This window comes from Triturus cristatus, chromosome 5_2, assembly GCF_964204655.1.
Source record: "Triturus cristatus chromosome 5_2, aTriCri1.1, whole genome shotgun sequence".
Classification (NCBI taxonomy): Eukaryota; Metazoa; Chordata; class Amphibia; order Caudata; family Salamandridae; genus Triturus; species Triturus cristatus.
Window position 1 is genome coordinate 718,713,087 of NC_140588.1, and position 24,923 is coordinate 718,738,009.

Below are 24,923 nucleotides of genomic sequence, written 5' to 3' on the forward strand. Positions count from 1 at the left end.
GAGTCTTCACTACTCCTTCCTGCTTACCCTCGACAACAAAATCTGTTGACCATAGTCTGGAAAGACAACAAAGACATCCCCTTCGATATTCTGCACACTAGAGCAGCTCATTGGGGCTAGGAAAACTCCCACAGCAGAAAATATGCAGAACATTTTGAATGTGCTCATCCTCCACATTGGTCATTTCTGCAGATGTCAGCACCCAACTGCATACAGTTTACGGCACTGTCATCTACAACCAAGTCACCAGTTTCCTAATACTCTCAAAAACTCAGAGACAGCAAACAAGCAATATAGACAAGAGAAGAAATGGTGAAAACTGCAGCTTCAAGAAGACATCGAGGCTTCAAGAACACTCCAAGCAAATCAAGAAAAACGTTTTTCAGTATTCAAGGTCACTTAATACAATCAACCTAGCTTCTAAATGAGGCAGAGTTATCTACAAGTACTTCAAGAACTTTTTAAGCAACACTACACTAAATCTACAGACAAATGTACCAAAATCAACAGGTCCTTCATGAAAAAGCTTGCCATAACCAGGAAACACATTAATATTAGCTTCTGTCCTCATATGATCATCAATGAGAAAATGATCACATCACATGAGCAAAGACAGAGGGAGGGGGGCATTTTGAATTTAGCAGAGTGGATAATAACACCACTGTAAATCAGTGATGCTCCCGCTCTACCAAACTTGTGGTCCCTAACTCTCTTTATACAAGGTGAAGTGATGGGTTTACACTGGCAGAGCCCTACCTGTCTCACCAGTGAAAATCCTTGAACTGACAGCCCATCTGGCAAAGGGTAGTGCATCCCTTTCAAAGTATTGAATTCCAATACACCACCCTACTTGGAAAACAAGTTCAAGTACTTTGATGACCAACAAAACACACACAGTAATGACATATTCCACTCCTAGAAACACCTCACCCGTAAGTAGCTACTGCCACTTCACACACCTGTGGAAGCTATGTGAATAATGTCCCCATCTCCATTTCTCCAGATGCATCTTAACATTCCTCCTTCATTTGCACAGACTTTGTGATATATTAAGTAAATGTGAAGACGCTCCATTCAAGCCAGGTATCTCATGTGTAAGACCACCAACAGGCGAAACTCATTACAACAGCAACTAATAACACATCCTGCCCACATAAAAGCCCACTGCTTGGTTGGCTTTATTAGTTTACAAAGGATATTCCCTGCTTTTAGTTTTACTGAATGCCAATTGGTACTTGGGATATATTCCAGGGCATATGATATTATAGGAGGAATTTTCTAACTATAAACCTCTAAAAGGAAGTGGAAATACCTATTTCTGGAGGCAGAATATAAACATTGCAGTATGCCTACATGGGCATCTGCTTTGCCCCCAATATGCTGGAAATGGGAACAGTTTTGTAATGTTTGTGTAAAAATTCACTCCAGGTAAGTATATTCTTTGACCACCTCAATGGGGTTTCTCCTCTAGTGTCCAGTCAAAATGAGTGAATTGATTTCTTCCTCTAAAAGGAACTACTTTTGTTTTAGATATATATAGTACTAAAAAATGTTACTCTGCGTAACTGGTGAGTGCATTTATATTTATTTTTAGACTGATTGGTGTAAGATCTAATCTGACCACATTGTCAGAGTACATCAAAATATGAATATTACTGTCAATGAGCATCTGCAGAGCCGCAATGTTGTCAGTTACGGAGTCTTTTGGGTGGAAACAAGCTTGAGTCTTAGGGATCACGCCACTTGAAAAAGTCCATGCCTTGAGATGTTCCAGGACACTGGCCATAAAGATCTTCACAATGGCGTCCATCAAGGCGATTTATCGAGTCGGGTCCCAGTGCTGTAGTAGATCTAGCATTTTTTGATAGGGTGCATTATTTGTTGGGCAGTTGGGGCTAGAATATCTTGGTTATTTTTTTCTTTTCTGTGAGTAACTTTGTTCAGTTTTTCCTGTCTCAAATTTGATTTGTATAACTCATGGATGTATTTTTCCCACTCCGATGATGAACTGGAGAAGCTTGCCGGGATTTCCTTGTTCCCGTTTCTTTAGCAATTAAGCTCCAGAACGCCTTGCTATTTTTTTGTTTGACTGCTATTTGGATATCGACCCAGTTTTTATCCTGTAGAACTTATTTTTAGCTTTTTATTTTTTTCTGTCTAATCCCTGAAAAGTTTTGAATTTGCAATCAAATGAATTTATTTAACTTGGGAGTGGGATTATTTTCCAGGATTAGAGGTAACGTCTCCAGGACTAGCAATTTTCATCTGGTGTTATCTCCTCTTTTGTTGGAAATTTGTTCCTGTTTCCTATTTGTTATTCACACTACAAAGGATCCTGGAATCTATATTGACCCTTCTAGAGAATTACATGGAAAACTCCGATCAGATTTTGGGAACGCAAATGGGAATACTCCAATACTTAGTGGATAAAAAGAGAAAAAAACTACTTCAACAAAATCCTCAGTTTCCAATAAGAAAAGTAGAAGGAAATTTAGAAGGAAAAGAACAAAGCCACAAACTACCTTCAATGTCTGAAGATCATTCTTCAGACAAGAAACATGGTGACCCAAATGGGTAGGACCACTCAAAACGAGAGGAAAAGCAAGAACGTCTAGGATGAAACAATGTACTCCCTCCGCAAATTATTTTAAGATCCTATAAACTTCCTAAACAGCACACACCATTATCGTACTCTTTCCAATCTTTAATCAGAGAAAATCCTTAGAACTGGTTAATCGCTCATCATATAAAGAAGAACTAACCAAACCAGAAACTCCTACTATAAAGGAGTCTGAGCAAGTCCCACTGAGAAAGGAAAACAGAAATGATAAAACTAAGGGGAAAAATATTAAGAAAACAGTAAAATGAAGATTCCTGAAACGGAACGTGAGGAACCTAACATTTCCGCACTTTCTGTCCACTAAACAGAAAGCTTTAACAACTGCGCAAACCACTATGTCTTCAGAAATCACGTAAAATAACGGTCAACATCAATCACCAATATGCACAAAACAAGACTACAAACAACTAAATCCCCCGGCATCACATTTCTCTATAAACCCGATAAACAACTATCTGTCTATGACCAATTCAGATCGTGAAATTGAACCAGCTTCCGGGACCATAAATAGATAGGAGCAGCATACTCACTCCTGTACTCTTGAAATAATGGACCTATTCCCTGTGGAAAACGATCCACTGAACCGAGGGAGAATCATGAATGTTTTTCATATGATCCAGTCACTTTACTTTCTGACAACATTGGAAATAAAACTAGTGGCCTTTCCAAATAAATCTCAAACTATGGTGGCAGCTACTGAGTTCTGGTCCCAAGTGATTCTCTACATATTTCTAAAAGAAAGCGACATCCTCCATAAAAATTGATTCGAAGTCGAACGAGTAAACCACAATAAAAAAGTAAAACAGAAAAAAAATCCCAAGGAGAGGAATGAGAGGAAAAATCTTCACTACAACCAAATATCCTGTGGTCCTAAAGATTCCCCTAAAACCATTGAAGGAAATCTAACCATTTTTATCAAAAACGGAGAGAGACAAATCTGGAACAAGTTTCTAACAAAGGAGGATATATCACCAAAGGAAAATTGCTGGTCCTGGATCTCTGGAAAGCTGAATAGTCTTAAACCGGGAAAGACAAAAAAACTCCTTTTTTAGTAGGTACAAGAGCATGTTTTTTCCCAATAACCAATACACTGGACACACAGTCTATGGTGGAAGTTGATCCTACTAACCTCCTTTCCTCTCCAGACAGATGTAGAATAGAATTTAGGGATTATACAATAAAATTCAAAATATTCACCAGTCATAATAAATTATGATATGTCTGTCGGCGTTATTCATAAGTACACTAATACCAACAATTTGTCAAAGTTTACACATACACGGTATAAAATTACACAAATCACATTATGTAATAAAAATGGTAGTGCAATTACAATCAAAGCAAAAGAGGGTATGTAGTTCCTTGTAAGAGTCTTTAAGTAGAGAGGGAGCCAGGAAAACTATTACTAAGGACGTCGTCCACTGGTGTTACAGGGGGATGGGGAAATTCCCTTATTTGGAACTAGGGCCCTCACACACCCAGCCAGCTAGGTGTCATGCTTCATCATTGGGCCTGCTCCTCGTCGGGTCGGCGCTGCAATACCCGACGGGCACCCAATATGGGGCTCTTTGGCGGAGATCTTTTGTTCCACGCCGTATGGTGTAGTGGGGGTGAGGGGCCCAGTGTGAGTAAATGTGGTGAATAAGTGTGTGCAGTGATTAAAACAGGTAAGGGAATCCAATAAGAGACCTTTATTCAAAAAGGTTCCCTGCCTGATTAAAATGAAGGTCGAGTGGCGTATGTGTGACTGTGATAGAGAGGGATATATACGCTCTACTCGTAGCTATGTAGGTCAACATGTTTCTTGCCTTGCTCGTCAGGAGGATCGACTGGCAATTCTTCAGGACCAAGTAACATACATCTGCACATCGTGGCGAGGTGGGTACACCTACCTCTTAAATAATCAGACTGTGGGAGATGTAACCACAGCGACGGTGGACGACCTATAGAAGAGCAACAATAAATACTCAAAAACAAAAATGGCATTGGTTGGTGTAAACATAGTAACAGAAATGACTCTCTCAGCACTGCCATTTCTAGGTGTATAATAATGGTGACCCTTGGTAAGAACATTCATGCTTCACATTGTTGCAATACTAGAGTGCCAAAGTTTCATGAAATGCTTACAACGAGTTGTTAATACAAAACTTAAAAACAGGACTCAAACTAGTCGTGAGGAAAGTGGTGCGTGGACTCACCTACAATTGTAGGACTCAGACCTCAGCAGTTGCCAGTGGAGCAACGGACACCTATGATGTAGTGTCCTATGGGGACAAAATAGATGAAAAATACACCAATTGGTAGCGGACACGAAGGAAAATACCTATGGTGAAACAACAAACAGGGAGGGTGGATGGGGAGGCAGCGTGATGGAAGTGAACCTCCCGAGCCTGGGAATAAACAAGCACGAACCCCAACACTGTCAGAACCCAAAGAACCTTGACGGACCCTGTAAAAATCTAGTCAAGGGACACCACAGTGTGGGGGGGGGGAAAGAATATTTTCTTTGATTAACCGGCTCGTACTTGTGGTAAATATTGGTATCCGGCACTTAATTAATGCCATATTAGCCGTATGTCACCCAACGTAGGAATCTCAATAACATGGTAACCGGCGAAAGGGCCGTTCGTGCATGGACTCACGCTCACCTGGACAACGGGGATTCTACCGTTGACACCTAACCCTCCGCCGGTGAGACCCGGTGGCTAGAGGCAGCTTCAGTGTGTGCCTAAAGAACTGCCGGCTCTCGAATGTAGGCGGGGCCGGGTTCCAGTAGGAAACTGCAAAAAGATATCTTGTCTGTACAATACAAAGAAAAATACAATTGTCCTGGATATGAAAAACTATATACCAGTTTTGAACACTCGGTTATTGTAAAAATTGATATAATCCAGAAAACCAGAAACAACACAATACCAGTGCAGTCACTGGAAGTTTGCAAGAGTAGGTACTCACTCCCAAGATTCCCTTCTGCAAAGGATATCTATTGATTTCTTCATAGTTAAGCACTGTTGTGGCATATGCTTCTGTGCAGCTGGTTATGCTTAATCAGGAATCCTTTGGATTTCCCCAGACATGTCTTGGAGACAAAAGAAAAGAAAATTAAGAAGTTTTTGGAGTTGCCCTTCTTGCTCTAAATGGGCATCTTGGATGCTGGCACCCTTCATTTGCAAGCACAATCTTCAGAAATATAAATTGTGTTTGTGTTCATCCATGAAAAACTCTAACAATAGTAGCAGTTAGTAATCACAAAATATATCTCTGTGCATCCTTAGCAATGTTCATGATCATTGTGGAAAAGGTATGTACATATGTACAAAAGTTTTCCATTCAGTAAAAAAAGAAATTAAACATTAAGTGAGCCCACCACCTCGACCGAATTGACAGGACTTAATTTAGAATGGATGCCTATAGGCACCATCAGACGTTGCAGCTACTTCAATCTCGTAACTTACAGTTCTGCATCAGTCACGGCCTCAGCTAAGTAGATTGAGAGGAGGTATCCCTCAAGACTAGTGTTTGGGAATACCAAGAGAGGGCCAAGCCAATTTCCAGGCACATGAAAGAAACACCACATCTGCAGTTTGAAGAGATCCTTCAGAATGTGGTTCAGACACACAACTGTAAAAGATTTAAAATACTCGGAAACTTTAAGAGTTTGAGCGACATGGTTAGGATGTCACAGCAGCAACAATGGTTGGGGAGGTAATTTATTGAAAAACTGCACTTTCATTTAGAGAACTATACAGAGCAGCCAATCTTTTAACATGGATTCAGTGCATTGTGGGCAGTAAAGGAAGATCTGTGTGTGCCTCATGGTAGTGGCACCAGACTAACTTGTTGTAGATGACAGGCTTGGCACAGTAGCACAGCCCAAAGCAGAGTGAGTGTTGACAGTATATATGTTCAATGTGGCTTTTGAGATATCTCTAAAAAGTATTTCAAACAGCTCCTTATTAAAGACATATCAGTGACCTTGTTCTTGAGGCTGCAGTGGCTACGGTTTGTGAATTGGATAGGGTTCATGCTATGTTCTGCAATATGTTTCCCAGTAATTGGGCTGCTTCTACTTCTGGAATTTGGATTCTGAGAATGTGGGAGCTGACAGTCAGTTGCTGAGGAGCAGGGACATGTCAGGCATTGTTGTATGGAACTTAATAAACTCTCTTCAAATTCAAGTCCTGGGTGCTGTTTTCCTAAATTGGCAACAAGGTTGGGCTACTGAAAGAAGAGGACATTGTGGAGAAGAATTACATTTTTAAAGAATTCAGTGAGGATCTGCCGTGTTGTGAAATTTCATACGAGTCCTGGCCATAGGTTCCGAGACTTTGAGAGGCTGTTCATAAGAAGTTGTGACCTGTGAGAGAATTTGAAGCAGGTATGGACAGATTGGTATGAAACTTGTGGGTTTTAAGCACAAATCCTGGTGACTGGTGCATGAGGTAATTGTCCCAGCAAGAGTGCTACGCCGTTAGTAGTGCAAGGGAGCTGATGCACATTGATCTGCCATAGCAATGCAGAATGTTGGTTGGCACATGTGCCCGGCAAAATTATTGCATGAGGAGCTTGAGCTGCATGAGCCCCAAGGTGTTTACAATCGAAAGCACGTGTTGGGAAGCTGTGCTCATGATGCATGAGGAGGCCAGAGGCAGATAATGAGCCTCGGGAGGTTCTAGCAGTAAGCGCATGATGCGCAAGCCAGCTAAGGAAACAAATGTGAGCAATAGAGGTGTAGGCCAATTTGTAAGACTGCAGCTCTTTGACAGTGCAACTGGCATGAGCCAATTTTCTGAGAGAGGTGCTCTTTGACAGTGCAGCCCTTTGAAGTACATAAAGAGATGAAAGTCGTGGATCTAGCCTCAAGTTTATTGGGAGGACGGCATGCTTTTACGCAGAACTTTGCTAAGGTCTTTAATGAAAGAAGGGTTCTCTCAACAAGGAACCGGAAGAGGGGTGCTCAGCTAGAGAGCTCCATTAGATGAGACTTTACTCCGCCCTGAACTATGCAGTGAACACTACACCACTGACCTTGTAGTTAAAGGATGTGAGGTTGATTCCAGGGAAATTGAAAAACTGGAATGCCGACCTGAGTGTTTCTGTCCTTTCATGTTATTTTGGGCTGAATGTAGTGAATAGATGCGATAGGGGTTTAACAAACAGTGCTGACAAGGGAAGTAGGGCTAAAGTTAATAATTAGGGATTTTCCCTATCAACAGTCATGGTAACGCAATCTATACTCGCGCCTCCACCATTTTAAAGGAACCTGGGCTTCCATGTACGAAACATACTTGGAAGCTATAGGAGGGAATGTATTCATCGCTTAAAGAAAGTTGGCCATTTTAAAACACAATTTGAGTGTGGAAGGCAGGTAAGTTCTCAGAACCCTGTCAAGGCCTATAGTGGAAGTAGATTTGTAGATGTGGGTACTGTTACTGTGGAGGATGATGAACTTGAAAGTGCTTTAAAGACATTGCAGGAGAAGTATTGGAGAAAGGTGAGCATTGTGGTCGAAAGACACCATTTTTTTCCCCATGCCCAAATGCAGGGGGAGATGATTTAACAGTATGCTGCTGCGCTTAGGAGGTTGGCTATTTATTGCAAATTTAGAGATCTGCTGGATGAAATTATAAGAGAACAAAAAAACGAGTAATCTGAATATCAAGGAGAATTTGTTAGGGCAGATAGATCCCACATTATAAAAAACTATAGCTGTCACTAGACATATGGAGAACACCTCACGGTATGTTAGGGATATAGGCAGCTCAACATCTATGGGAGGTGTGGAACGAAGGAGGGTGCGAGATGTGAATGTTGTGAAAAGAATCACACGTAGAACTAATGATGCTGATAGTAAGAAGGTGAAATCTCAAGACTTTGAGAGAAAAGGAACTATGAACTATGCTACTGGTGTAAAAGCGTCAAACACATAGATGAAGAGAGCAATTGTCCTGCAGCCAAGATTAAATGTTACAAATGTAATAAAATAGGACATTTCTTTAGAGTGTATAGGATGTCTGCAAATTAAAGTTCTGAGAGAGCAGTCAATTTGGTGAATAATCAGGAAGCATCACACAATAAACCTAAGAGAGAGAGAGAGGGGAACTCATCCGTCTTCCCTAAACTAAATCAACAAAACAAAATGGAACAAGTTTTCTACCTATCTAACCGAAGATATTTTTAGGGTCTCTAGCTCAAGAACAGGTGAGTTAGGAAACCTAGGTTTGTTTTTTAAAAGAACCCTCACTCACCATCCTAGTTGGTGACATGCTTAATCGTGTTCATACCCCGGTTTCTGAATGCTTTCCAGGGTGTGCTTCAAAGCCTGACTACAGTGGAGCTGGGATTTCTTGTGTGCAGTGCAGGTGTAAGTGGTTTCAAATTGACTCAGGGTCTCCTATCTCTAGAGATATTTTAATAATGGAGGCCCTAGGCAAGTTGTAAAACAGTGATGGAGATCTATGAGAAACGAGTGGTCTATATGTTTCAGTCATCCTTACTCAGTAGCCCTATGGGTCAATTTGGCTTGCGTCAGGACCAAAAAGAACTCCCATGCATGCTATGACATGCAAAGTAAGCTTGGATTTCAAACTCACAGAAAAGTGGTCACCTGACAACATTCTGCAATATAATGAAAACGGAACAATGGCATAGCCCAGGTGGGGAGCAAAGATCATGCACTATTTTACAAAAAAGACTAGAAATTCGAGTGTCTGGTAATAGCAACCCACCGCATTCCAAATTATTCTGCGGATCTGTGACAAAACTGTGCCTAAAAGTGATAGTGATGGCCGATAAATGTCAAGTCTGAGTCACACTTGAGTGCACACAAACATTCAGAAGGAAAAGACGTACATTCAGGAAAGTAACTGGAATTGAGACCTACTGGTTGTGTAGCATTTCCTCACAACATGGGTTGCTCCGAGGGGGTGGACACTGCTGTCACACTCTAGAAGTTTAATGTGGTAAAAATAATAAGGATGAGCCAGAGCCGTCCACAGGTGTTTAGTAGCAGTGAAAGCATCATTTCACAAAGAGGGGTTGTGTATGAGTGAAGAAGATGACGTTGTAGTGTTAGTGGTGTGTGGTATGGAACCACAACTTACGACCAGCTCTAATGGGGTAGGTGACGTGTATCATCCTCCAAAATGCAAAGGTTGAATGGTAAAGAGCTACAACTTTGGGTAGATTCATGTTTGCCATGCACACTAATAGACCAATCCGTATGCGAATGTTTGAGTAAATACACAGTGTTCCACGGATGTAGAGCCCACAGGTCATTGCGGAAACAAATAGCCAGTTGTTGGATATTTCTTTACTGAGTTAGAATTTCAGAAGTCAAGGTTTATGTGGTCGAAAAAGAAAGGACTCTATTGGGATGGAAGAGCAGCATGCTTTGGGGATGATATTGGACCTAAATCATCCTAAGCAGGTATTGCTTATATTGTCTCATGGAATGGGTGAATGGATCAGGATGTTTCCAAATTTATTTGGAAAAAGTTAAGGATGTTTAAATTAATTTGAACATAGAATTATTCTAAAAAGGGGTGTGTTGCAGCAAGGTGCACATAGTGCGGAATGTCTTGCTTGGTATGAGGGGACTGTTAAGGGAGGAACTGCAGGGGCTGTGCAATGAGGGTGTGATCAAACTGATAGAGGCCTCCAAATGTTTGAGTCCAAACATTATTGCTAAAAAATCCAATAGCAATATACGCATGTGTGTTGACCTCAGGGATTTGAACACATGCATATAGATAGATCATCATCCCCTTCCACGGATATACGAGATGCTAATGATTGTGACTGGAGGCAGATGTTTTACTACCCTAGATTTGCCCAGTGCTTACCATCAGGTACGGTTGCACCCTGATTCCAGGCATTTGATGTCTTTCATAACACGCAAAGGGGTGTACCTATTCGTTTGCATATTTTTTCGTCTGGCTTCAGTATTCCAGAGGATAATGCAGTGTGCTTTGCACAGATTTTCAAATGTACTTGTGTTTCAGGATGATGCATTAGTCTGGGGAGTAAGCAAGGAACAAAACAAATGAGTTTGAATGGATGTGTTGCAAAGATTGGAAAAGGCAGGTCTTACCATTAATCTGGAGAACTTGTAAGTTTGGCATGGTGAAAGTAGAGTACTTGGGACACACTTTGACTTATGAAGGTGTTAAGCCCAAACTCAGTTTGGTGGAAGTGATTTGAAAAGCACGTTCTCTCCAGGATAAGGAACAGTTACAGTCATTTTTGGGCCTAGCAGAATTTTGCTCCAAGTTTGTGCATCATTTCGTTAAGAGAGTTCATGTTCTGTTCTGCATGCTTTAAAGAAAAAGCGATGTTCTCATCAACTATGTACCTGGTGCAAGAAATATCAATGCAGATGGCTTATCAAGATCACCTCTGAACGTTGATACCAGTGTAGAAGAGGATGAGAGAGTAGAGAAATAACAAAATCGATATGTGAAGAAACAATGAAAGATAAAAAGAAGTGGCAAAAAGTTTGAAAAAGGGATGTTTGTTAAGGTGTGTCAGGGAACTGTGGGTAGAAAAGCTTAATCCAAGTTGTCTGAACCGAAAATGGTGTTGGAAGCTTAGGGTAATGTATTGAAATGGTCTGGTGACAAGTGGTGGAATGTGAGGAAGGGGGCACTGCACATGCCCACTGACCTTCTAGACTCACCCATTGTTACTTTTCTTCTTTATTATCCTGCATTCAAGTGATGAAATAGGGAGTACACAATTGCCCAATGATACCTTTTATCATTAGTGACATGAGATCCTGGGATTGAGTGATAGCTTATTGTGCCACAAATGGAGAAAGGTACATAATATCAACTCAATTTGTGCAGCAAAGACATATCTTAGAGCTCACACGAGTGGTGTAGGGCGCCTTGAAATAGACAATGCTGGAAGGAGTGCGATCACCAAAGGAAGTACCTTCTCGCGGCTCGTCGTGGAGGTTCCGACGAGCTACGAGAAGGTACTTCCTTTGGTGATCGCACTGCTTCCAGCATTGTCTATTTGAAGGCGCCCTACACCGCTCGTGTGAGCTCATGGAGCGATACTGATAAAATTCTAAAGTTCTTAAGATATACAAGTGGTATATTTTTCTACTCCCATAACAGGGAACATAGGACAGTGTTTGTGACTATCAGGCATATGTACATTTATTCTATCACCCATTGAGATGTAACAGGGATTGGTTTTTTGGTCCTGAGGAAGAAAGCCAAGGGGATGGCTTCTGAAACATGTCGACCTTGTAGGAGGTGACTCATTATAGTACACCATCTACACCTCCCCACTTTTACTATTCTTAGCCAGGGAAGACAATAAAGTATTTTCGTTCCACTAGCCAGAGACTTTTTAACCATCTCACATTTTCTTTTCACAATCCCATGATCCCACGCACTACACATACTCACCAATCACTAAATAAAGTGCTCCTGCGTCTACGTAAGTCGTAGCACGCCCCGTCCCGTAGAGGGGTGGGAAGACCCCAATGATTATGCATGACACTGAATCAGGTTTCAGTGTGTGAGGGGTATTTTACAATTTTTTGAAACATTGCCCTTCCCACAAATTGAGAGAAGGAGCTCTGATCCTTTTGCACCATTTTTCACGTATGACTAAACATTTCAAATAAAAATAAAAATTGCAGCACACACATGGGTGCATATATATTCACATAATAAATGGTAGAATCCCTATGTTGGATAACAGTATCAAGAGGAGGACGATTATACCTTTTTTCCTCTTCACTCCCTCCTTTGATTTTTTGATAATGTATTTTCACCTTTTTTAAACATATAAACCCATATATAAATTTGTTTATTTTTGGGGGGAATTTTGTAGCAATATTGTTGTTTCTCTTGTTTTACTGATTGTGAATATGTGTTGTCAATATGTGTACTTTTCTTCACGTTTCATTTTTTTTGTTTGTGCCTTGTTTCTTGTTTGTTACAATCTATGTTGTTGTACTGAAGATTACAGGTTTCAATATCTGTTTAAATTCATTGAAGTTATTTATTTTTCACCAAATAACAAATTTCATATATGTGTTTCATATTGCAAATGTCTGCTCACTTACACTGCAAATATTTTACTAGGAATAATTAACTTACAATTTTGCAAGTGTTGTTAATGTGTAATTGAAATGACTACAACTACCACAATACTTTGTTTTTGTTTTGTAAGAATAATATTGCAATGTTATTATGGTCATTCTCTCTTTTTTTCACAAATGTTAAAGTGTTATGTATTTATCAAGCTCTATTTTATGCTATTGTTTTTAAATGTCATTTTTTGTTTAATTTTGTACGTTGAAACTTATTTGTTATGTTATTGAATTGATGTTATTTGTTTCATAAATCAAAGTAGGTTGTCTAAAAATGTAAATGTATGCTATGTTGTATGCTGTATATAAGTTGTTCTGATAATAAATGTACTTTGCAATGTTTATATTATCCTTCAAAGGAGCTTAATATTCAGATTTTTACCCTGCTAGGCCTCGGAATGATTTATTTAGCATTTTACCATTCTACTGTGTTGTGTTGAATGTTTGCTAAATAGTATGTATTCTTCCAAATTTCTTTTCCAAAGCAGGACATATTTTTACAGGCTTATTAGAGTAGTTTTGTGTGTAATTTAGACTGTTTCTGAAATGTATTATAATACTACAGTGTGTTCATTATATTAATTCCCTTTTCCCTTTTAGGTTGCTTAATTTTTTAGCTTCTAGATCATTTCATGAATAATCAAGATTTTTAATATATTTGTAATTGTTATTTATAATAGGTTCAAAATCCATAGTACATGGACAACCATCTGCCATTGCTACTGAGAATACCTCCACTGCAGGCCAGGAACAAGCCTTCAGTGAGGAGTCCACTTATACAAGTCTGAATGATGACTGGGCAGACAGATGCAGTGAGTCTAACTCAACCCACATCTCCACCTCCCACCCCAGCTGTTTCCACAACTCAGCCTTTGGTTACATCCAATTCCTGTGCCCAAAGGGACATCACCCCAATCGTGTGCCCCAAGTCAAAGTCCTGGCTTCTGTTGATCCAACACCACCAACCCCATTTTAGCCAGGAACCAGTGGTATGTGCCACACTGGGGTCAAGGGCACAGGGTAATTGGGGTAGGGGTAGGGAATCTGTGGGCCAGCAAATTGAGGCCACTGGATTTATTGTCACCCAGGCCACCATTGACCAAGTCTTGGGATTCCTTAATCAGTCCCATGGCATGATGCACCAGGCCCATACAAAGCTCCTGGAGATGAAGCAAGTGCAGATAGAGCACAATGTTCAAATGGAAAATAGAAACTCAAATGTTGGCTCCCCGACTGGGGTGCTGCAGGATTGTTTTACCCATATGTTCAGAGTTTTTCCAGCAACATCTTCCTCTTTCTGTGGTCCACCAACATCTGGGACTTCTATATCTGCCCCAGCCACAGAAAGCGAGGCTTGCCACAAGAGGAAACAACTGCACCCACCTTAGTCCCTGTGACTGTGGATTCTGCAGTCCCCCTCAGGAGGAGAACTTCATTCAGACCACAAGGAGAGAATGGCAAGACCTCCACCACCACCAGCAAGAAACGCAGAACCTAATTTCCTACAGTAGGTGAATACCAGTCAGGCTGTGGAATATTTTTCTGGACATATTTACCTTTTTTTATAACAGGTGTATGTTATACATTGGAGTTTAAACAATTTGGGAGCTACACTAATAGCTTCATTCACCATATTTGACCTTTTAATTAAAAAAAATGTTTTTGTTCCCAACCTGTTTTAGTGTATGTGGCTTTGTTAAATGAAATCTCCACAAAAATAATTCAAAGACTGGTGTTGCATTTCTTTTCTCTATTTGTTCACTTTTTTGGTTCCATCATACATTTTACAAAGTTAGAACTAAAAAGATTGTGTATTCTTAAATAAATTCCATGTAGGTAATGGTTTTCACAATTTGTGTTTATTTACAAAAAAGAAAGAAACCCACAAATCAGAAACAAGTATTTGGGTAAATTTGAATAAAGATTTGTTCTACATATTTTTCTAATACATTAGAACCCATACATAATTTATAAACTTCTTGCAATGTTTTAATTTACAATTCCAGACCTTGACATCATGGAAGAACGGGATATGCTCATAAAAATCACATTAAATAGGAAAACTCTCATTGATTTATGTCATCAGCTTTAGCCAACTCTTCTGCCTCACAATAGGAATCTCACATCAGTAACACACCTAGTCAAAGTAACAGCAGTGCTCTATTTTGTGGCCACAGGATCACTTCAATACACTGTTGCAGTATCTTGTGGAATTTCACTGCCAACTTTAAGTGGTATGCTACAAGAAGTTTTTTCTTCAATGATCAGACACATCAACGGCTTCATACAGTTAACACAACAACCTCATGGTGCCTGCCGCACAGTGCAGGGACCTTTTCACCAGCATCCTTGCCAAGTACCCGGGCAGTGCACATGAATCATTCATCTCCTGGCATTTTACCATTAATGAGCATTTCAAGAATGGGACCTATGGGAATGGCCTGCTTGTTAGTAAGTACATCCCAAGCACATGACAGACCACAAGGCACTCAATCATGTACAAATAAGTTGACATATCAGTCTTCGGTTGAATGAGACAGTGCATAAGTTGTTGGTGTGACCCAATATACTTGTTCCATACTATATAGCATATGACCAACACATTTTCTAGAAGTGGCATTGTCAACACCGCCTAAGCCACTGTGGCCCACATGTATAAGTCAACTGGGTTGATGAAGTATCATCAATCATGATGCTCTGTTGCAGCAGCTACCCAAATCATGTAAATGTGGCAATGCTAAGTATGTCAATTTGAGAAAAGAGCGGGCCCCTACAAAACTGATACTAGACCCAGGCAGGGAAATAACTCAATGGGAAAAAATGAGAGAACACCGGGCACAGTGTATATGATCTATAAAACGCATGTCAACTCTAGACGGGCAAGTTGTCTAAACTAGAAATGCAATCATGAGTACAAATAAACAGTGAGAATTTCTTTTGTGAATTACTTAGTTTTTAATATTCTAATTTCTCTTTTAGATATACAAAAATACATTTTTTTGACAGGCAGCATCTGTTAACCAACATCAAAGTTAAAAAGGACCCATTCCTGGTTTTTGTCACACGACATTCGATGCTTAATGATCTCATTCGTCAGGCAGTTGGCAAATTTTAAATATAGACATGTCCACAGAAAGAAACCCTATTCTTAAACCTTTATTTGCATACAGACGTAATAAAAGTTTAAAGGATCATGTAGTCAACTCAAGGATTAAAACCACCAACACATTTCTACAGACAAGTATGGAGAACAATAAAGCAGTGGTCGGAAATTTTAAATGTACCACCTGTAAATCCTGTGACACTGCCTTTGAAGCATCTACAGTCACTTTCAGTGGTCAACTTATATCTCCCAAGAGTTTAAATAATTGCAAATCAACTGATGTAGTTTTTTTAATCATATGTCCTTGTCAACTGGGATATGTGGGCGAAACAGGTAGAAGTCTCAATAAAAGACTGATAGAACATAGATCAGCAATTCGAGCGAAGAAATTAACAGTGCCTATGGTACTTCATTATGTGGAGAAAGGGCATGCACCTGAAGCCATGCAATGGTATATTTTGGAGAAAATTTACCACAAACAGGGCACCACCACAGATAAGATTAGGAAGTTAAGAGAAGTTTATTGGATTTTCATTTTGGGCACATCAGTGAAAGGGCTTAACCAAAAAATACCTTGGGACCAAGCCATTAAAAAAAGCAATTAGCTCAATAATGAATAAATAATACACTAAACTATAGACTTTCACTTCGCTGTCAATAGGAACTAGGCTACTATCCCTGTAAGCAAGATGGATTAGTCCATATTAACCATATAATATCTAATAAAAAGATTCATATCTTTTAGGCAATTACACTAGGGATCAACATAATGGAGCCATGATGAGTAGTTTCCAAAACATAAGTCAGCCTGCTTAGGCGTAATGCAGGCAATTCAAGGTGGCGCCCGTGTTCAAGGTTAATCCTTTTATCCTTTTAGTCCCATTTCTATGATGGTTTCCATTACTTAACAGGCGACATGAGCATATAAATAGAACTGATGCGATCCCACCTGGCTTGTTAGTTGACTCCAAGACGAACACGAAATACCTGCGTTGCTGGAAGGTAAGACACATTTTTGTGTCAACAGTCACTTTTAACTATCAATACGTTATTTAGACCTTTTTCCAGTGAACATTAATGGCGCCGACAGTTGGGTTACTTTAAGGCAGGTTAGCGTCCGCTATTTTAACACGAGCCCTTACCGATACAGTAATTACTTTGGGATTGTTCTTTTGGCCCAGCGTCAGTATAGAAGTTGATTGCATTCTTGAAACTGCTTATGGGTAGACGTGACTATTAAACACACCAGAGTGGATAGGTCTGACGCACTAACGAATCTGCTGATGGCAGTATGCGACTGTTTATATTCTCACGCTTGGAATAATACGCTGCTTCGGGCGTTCATAGCGCTGTAATCGTAAATGGATTGTTAAGCCTCCAGCCTTTATTTACATCAGGCATGGCGCTCTGTATAACTATATTAACACTATAAGAACAGAAGGGTTGCATTATAATCCTTGATAACCACTTGACATTTTTAACAAATTATGGCGACCAATATATTTTTAACAGCTACACACAAATACACATATGTTGGTTCATATGTGTGTTAACAAACGGTAAACACACTATAGTGGAGAGGTAAAGTGCATTAGCGAAATTACTAGGGGCGGGCGGAATCTGCGAAAGCGACTTTCGCAAATTATCGCAAAAATGTTAAAAATCTCCGCAAACACGCGGAAATATCGCGAAGATGCGGAAGTTTTTTTCCCGCCCGTTCGCGGTATTTTCTGCGTGGTCGCGGCTCACCAACTTACCCATGCGGGTGCTCGCGGGCACGGCCATCTTGTTTTCACTCTTCTCGCGGTGCATGATCGCGAGAAAAAAGACGTGATCGCGCGACGCATGACGTTACTGCGGGCGCGAACTGTCGCGAGACAGCGCAAATGGCTACCAACAATCCAACATCTCGTGGAGAACGCGACCGGATCGGGAAAACTTGTCGGCGAACGCGGGGATTCAGGTAAGGCGATCGCGCGCGCGCGAGAATGTATTATTTTACAGCGCGAGCAAGAAACAAATTATCGCTAAGCTGCGGAATGCGGAAATTTTGACATTTTCGCGCTCTCCGCGGAACGCAAAAATGTCAAATTATCACAATTTCCGCGAGCGGAACGGAAATTTAGCCCAGGCCTAGAAATTACTAACGGTCAAATGTGACCATTAAACATGCATACGCTCGGAATAATACACAGGCTCGAGTGATCAAAACGCTTCAGTAATAAATCAATTTTTGAGTTCTTAACTCCAAGCAATAGAAAACCTGGCGGTTTGTTTAGCTTTACTAGCAATATAAAAACAGACAGGTTGCACCATATTCGTGTACAACCACTTGCTATTTTAATAAATTATGGTACTTTATACATTTCTACTAGCTATATAACAAAACAGACACGCTGGTCTATATTGGTGCTAATAATTCATTGAATGGCAACGCACCACATTTTATCTTAAAAAGGCATGCAAACAAGTTATATCATACACGGTAAGCATAGGTAGAGTATTATAGTTTACTTAGTTTATTATCATGTTCATCACTGTCACTGACCTCAGTTTACCCACATGAGCTAGCATCAAGATATAGTGCTTTATGCTTATATTGGTATCCTTTTGTCTTTTCCCTAGTTGCATTTATCCTTCTGACTGATGCAGAGATATCGTGAAGGAGCTTCAATCAGTATCTTTAATAACTAAGTCCAAAGCGGATCGTTTTCTCGTATTACCATAAGGTCAGTAGACATTTGGAATTTGTAGCTATATAAGGAATATTTGCCTCTTAAGATACAGATTACATGTTTATCTATTTAACATTTTTAGGCAAATCATTTTTTGAGGTTATTGTGATCTCTCTTTTTTCGAAGAAGAACTAAAACATTCAAAATAGAAACTATGAATGACTACAAAAAGGTAACAATCTCTTTGCCCACATCTGCATAAATAGCCGTTTTAATATAATTTAGTAAGCGAGTTAATTAAAGGCCTATATGGTAACTTTGCTTACATTTAACAGATATTATCCGACTAGTATTTAGCCATGTTCCTGTTCTTTTGCTTTTATTATTAATATTAGGTTGAAGCCTATTGAAGAACACTGATAAAGAAGCCTAGCTACACTCGCTATACCAGCTCAGCAGAGAGAAAGAGAATAAGAATATTCTCGAAGTAGGTATATATTGACCAAGGGAGGGAGTTGCAAGACCTCTGCAACTCCCTCGCTTCATACTTCCACAACAAGATCGCGGACATACATAACAGCTTCAACAACCAACCAACGCACACCACGACCGAACAACCACCCCCCACCACCACCCTCCACGCCTGGACCCCGATCAGCACCGAAGACACCATCCGCACGATGAACTCCATCCACTCCGGATCACCGACCGACCCCTGCCCTCACCACGTCTTCAACAAGGCCGACGCTGTCATCGCACCCCACCTGCGAGACATCATCAACACTTCCTTCGACACCACCATCTTCCCTGTGAGCTGGAAGCACGCCGAACTCAGCGCCCTACTAAAGAAACCTACAGCGGACCCCACCGACCTCAAGAATTACCGCCCCATCTCGCTCCTCCCGTTTCCAGCCAAAGTCATCGAGAAGACCGTCAACAAGCAGATGGCCGCCTTCCTCGAGACAAACGGATCCCTCGACCCCTCACAGTCCGGCTTCCGAGCCAATCACAGCACCGAGACCGCCCTCATCGCCGCCACCGATGACATCCGAGCCCTGATGGACAATGGAGAAACAGCGGCCCTCATCCTCCTAGACCTCTCTGCGGCATTCGACACGGTCTGCCACCGCACCCTAGTACGGTGCCTCAGCAGCATCGGAATCCAGGACAAGGCGCTGGACTGGATCATCTCCTTCCTCGACGGAAGAACACAGAGAGTCCGCCTACCACCGTACAAGTCAGAGGCCTCCGAAGTCACCTGCGGCGTCCCTCAAGGATCATCTCTGAGCCCCACCCTCTTCAACGTCTACATGAGCCCCCTCGCGGCCATCGTACGCAAACACAACCTCAGCATAATCTCCTACGCCGACGACACCCAACTGATCCTCTCCCTGACCAACGACCCCGCCGCCGCCAGATCCAACCTGCACGAAGGGATGAAAGAGGTAGCCGAGTGGATGACGACCAGCCGCCTGAAACTGAACTCGGACAAGACGGAGGTCCTCATCCTGGGCTCCTCACCCTCCGCCTGGGACGACTCCTGGTGGCCTCCCGCCCTGGGCACCGCACCCAAACCGACAGACCATGCACGCAACCTGGGCTTCCTCCTGGACTCCTCCCTCTCCATGACCAGGCAAGTCAACAACGTCTCCTCGGCGTGCTTCAACATCCTACGCATGCTACGGAAGATCTTCTGGTGGATCCCCACCGAGACCAGGAAGACCGTCACCCAGGCCCTCGTCACCAGCCGACTGGACTACGGCAACGCCCTCTACGCCGGTACCACCGCCAAGCTCCAGAAGAGACTCCAGCGGATCCAGAACGCCTCAGCCAGACTGATCCTCGACATCCCACGAACCAGCCACATCTCCGGACATCTGAGAGACCTTCACTGGCTCCCCGTCAACAAAAGAATCACCTTCCGCCTCCTCACCCACGCACACAAAGCCCTACACGACCAAGGCCCGAGCTACCTCAACAGCCGAGTCAACTTCCACGCTCCCAAACGCCACCTCTGATCAGCCAACCACGCCCTCGCCGCCGTCCCCCGCATCCGAAGAACGACTACAGGAGGAAGGTCCTTCTCCTACCTGGCCGCCAAGACCTGGAACTCCCTCCCTACCGACCTGCGCCTGACCCAAGACCACCTCTCCTTCAGGAAGAAGCTGAAGACCTGGCTGTTCGAGCAGTAGCGGCACCCCCCCCTCCCCCCCCCCCAAGCGCCTTGAGACCCTACGGGTATGTAGCGCGCTTTACAAGTGTCACTGATTGATTGATTGATTGATATTAATAAAAACCTCAACTTTGCATTATATAAACATGAGCAACTAATATTAGGTTTTTCTTCCTACTCTTTTGTTTCAATGAATGCAGTCATTCCTATAATTGAGAATAACATCATTTACAGCCATATTCACTTGAAGATAGTTACGTCAAGATATTGAAAAGGTAGGCCCTAAGAGTCTTAACCCTAGATCTAGAGTAATACTCTCACGTTCTATTAATACATTTTCCTTATTAAATTGTGTTATAGTCACTCATGTTTTTTTAACTTTATACACCGGTGTGTGGCCCTGGCTGGATGTCATCACTGTTATTGCTATCTCTACACTCTCCAGTTGAGTATAGGTTTACACAGCAATCCTTTCCCTTTTCTATAAAAAATTGTTTTCTTCTTATTCTAACCTGTACAGAAACATTATGCAAATTTATGTTCCGTTGCAATTAATAGTTTAATTTGAGTTATATTGCCTGACAATAGTACAAGAACCTCAGACTAAATTAATTCTACCTGTAATGTAATTGTGTTTCTAATTGTAATAGATTTGTTTTTAGACTGGTCAACTCAAGATTATAATGATGTTTATTAATATTTTTTCATTTAGCTAACCACAATGAGCGGATACCTGACGAAGGTTTAGCCGAAACGCGTTGTTTGTCAACAAGCCATCAATATTCTAAATGCCTAACACAGATTTGAATATCAGATCGTATAAAAATAATAAGTGATGTAATAAGGCTATATCATGTATATTAGTAGGCATTGAATGTTATGAAACCATCAGATATATGTATCTCCTTTGCTCTATGGAAATGAATGCATGTGGTTATAAATATTATTGAGACATTTCATTCATTATGAATATCTTTTATCTATCAAAAAATGTATTTTTGTATATCTAAAAAAGAGAAATTAGAATATTAAAAACGAAGTAATTCACAAAAAATATTCTCACTGTTTATTTGTACTCATGATTGCATTTCTAGTTTAGACAACTTGCCCGTCTAGAGTTGACATGCGTTTTACAGATCATATACACTGGGCCCGGTGTTCTCTCATTTTTTCCCATAATGCTAAGTATATCTGCATGATAGTACAAGGCCTCATAGGTATGAAGTACTGGAAGCCACAACAAAGTTCATCTTTCATTCACCCTACGTTAAGTAGGTCTACCATGGGCCTTACGGTGGCCTTTCCCATCTAACACCAATGAAGATCACACAAGTTTATAAACATCCTATGTACAGGGACCCTGGAACAGTGTGCAAGTAGTGTGCCTCCAAAGGGGAGGTAAAAAGAGGATATATAATCACATGTCTCAGAGTCTTGTCCAATTACAATGTGTCCAGCAATCCGCATGACACATTGAAGGAGGGAATAGCACAGATTGTATTAAATAGGTTCTGGTATGTGTCCCTTAAAGCATGACATCATGTCTGGACACTAAGCTTTCACATGTGCACTATGGCACAACGGGAGGGTGTTGGCACTAGTCACTACTTTGTGAGTTTGCGAATGTGAACAAACTGTGGATCTGCTGTACGTCAAATGAAGGCACATTCCATCACTTCATGTTAGATGCAGGTTAGCTCAGCCTTTTCATGTCCATTGATGTCTAGTGGCTACACATGCTACACGAGGCCCTATGTGTGCAATCAATTGTGTCAAAGACCCTCACATATGTAAACAATAGTTCAATGCAGCTTCCAAAACATTCTTGAAGGAAGACAATAACTTTCTCAAGTCTGTGTATTATGTGTCAATCCCATGGCCAGGAGGTATGAAGATCTATCTCACATCTGTTAAACTGAGAAATACGGGCATATTTGCAACTCACTTGATCAACTCAACAATTCCACATTACATCACACATCACATCCAATGTGCACAACATGTATACATTTTGGTGCAGAAACCACTACAACAGTCATCCAAAGTGCCAGGATGTGTAGCAAGGTGCCCCCTCATGCTCAAACTACATCCCATATGATAGCCAACAATACAGTACTCAGGGAAATATTGTGACTGTCATGGAGATATGCTGCACTGCTTCTGCCTGTGCAGACACACAACCATAGACACGGAATCATGTGGAAGAAATAGCCCGCACTGTCCCCAAGACGTGTGGCACTGTAGTGTACTCAGTCTACCTGTTGCACTGAAGAGTACAACATTACCACATATCTAATTAGACTTGTGTACTGTCACCATAGTGGACTCTGTGCACTGCCGTGTGTACACTACCATGTTCCATATTTACATAACCCATCATCCTTCCCATGTCTGAAAACATAAACAAATATTTGCCAAGAGTATCAATACACAATATGTGTGACAGAAATAAGACAAATCACCAGCTACTGTTACTTGGTGTCCAATCAGACAGGTATTAGTTCAGGATTTGCTATAGTAGCTGTATATTGACACAATAGATGATTGTGAGACATGTGCCTTCTCAATGGCAAGGAAAATCATTGGTGACAAATCATCACCAGCATCGCATTGGCACTTGGCTGAATGACAAATGCTAAGTGAATCTCAGAGGACAGCACACTTGTATGTGTATCTCTGTGTCGGCCATTGCCAATTCCAACTTGCATGTATAGCACACAATTTCAAAGCAAGTTCATGACAGTTTGCAAGGTGCATGAGTCAAGCTGGACACAGAACAGAATATAAAGTAATGTTGGGCTAGCTCTTATCATGAGTCTTGACTAATACAACACTGCCTTTATTTGCAGCAGACTAAGGTTACACTCTGATGCTGTGGGTCATGACTCCTGTTAAGATTCTGCAAACAGAAGCCCAGTGGACCTACAACCATCCCAGATGCGGCACCAGGTCCACCATTGCGCAGACATTCTGAGTACTGAAATCATGCTTCCGCAACCTTGATGTATCTGGGAGCAGATTGTTCTACTCCCCCTGCAAGGTCTGTAAAATTATCTTGGTCTGCAGCATTTTGCACAATCTGTGTCAGGATCAATGTGCCATGGCAAGATATCATTGGGGATGAGGAAATGCAAAATGATGATGAGGAGACTCAGCAGCCTGGAGAATCAGTTGCAGCAATGTGGCAGGGAGACAATATCATCAATACTTTTTTTCTGAAGCATGATTGTTCAACATCATAGGAAACATTGATGAAAAATTACACATTGTACATCTATCTGTAAATAAAATGTCTCTTTGTCACAATGATTATGTATGTAGCAATGTGTACTTAACAGCATTGAACATCATCTGTTACTAATGAAATAGTGTGCATACCAAATACCTGTATCAGATAGTCCTCCATTGCCAGCGGCAATGACCATGGTGTGGAAACGTAGATAGTGGGTGATGGCTGTGTGTGTGTCTCTCATGATGCTAGCCATGTGCTAGGCCTCATACTTGTGGCTGACAGTAGAGGCCACCCTTTGTATGATGACTTTACATTGTTCCACATTGGATGTGCATGGGAACACACTCTCAGAAAAACAGTCTACATATGCACTAACAACCAACTTACCCACATGTCACATCCAAAAAGTTGCCTCATTTTACACTGGCAACATATACATATCATGATTTGCCAGGTTCACAGTGTTGTATGTGCACACCCACTTCAATGCACAAGCAACAACGTCTTGATGCAGAGTGTAGGTATGGAGTAATTACGTAGCCTTACTGTCAGCAATATGTTAGAGGACACACCAAAGCATGAATGGTGACCTACCATACCACAATCACCATGGATATGTGTCATGGTGGCCACAAATGATGACACTGTCCTGTGGGTTAAGGCCCTTGCATATGGGTGGCACTAATGGAAATAATTGCATACATCCCATTTCAGGTGTGCGTAGTCAGCAGCTGCACACTTTCACATTTTAACTACAGCCTGATGCCTCCACTGTGCAACACAGTGCCATTTTGATGTAGGCTGAGTAGTTATAGATGTGGACTCACTGACCCCATGGCAGTGGTAGTCTCTGTCATTCTTTGGGGAAGCTGATACAATGTCAATGGGTGAAACAGAGCACCTCTGATAAGGTGCCCATTGTACTACCACAGTTTTTGGGCACCATGCATAGTAAATCCATGAAACGGATGATCCCACACATATGTACACTTAATTACACACATGTGAC

The 24,923-nt window shown here is 41.3% G+C and overlaps 1 long non-coding RNA gene across 1 annotated transcript in view; it reads left to right on the forward strand.

The window, feature by feature from the left end:
* LOC146829176 (uncharacterized) overlaps positions 1–23,897 on the forward strand; it is a 242,139-nt gene extending 218,242 nt beyond the window's left edge. Inside the window, exons 2-3 of the long non-coding RNA XR_014961925.1 lie at positions 18,460–18,563; positions 23,532–23,897. This is a non-coding gene — a long non-coding RNA (uncharacterized LOC146829176). The remainder of the gene's footprint in view (positions 1–18,459; positions 18,564–23,531) is intronic.
* The last annotated feature ends 1,026 nt before the right edge of the window (positions 23,898–24,923 follow it).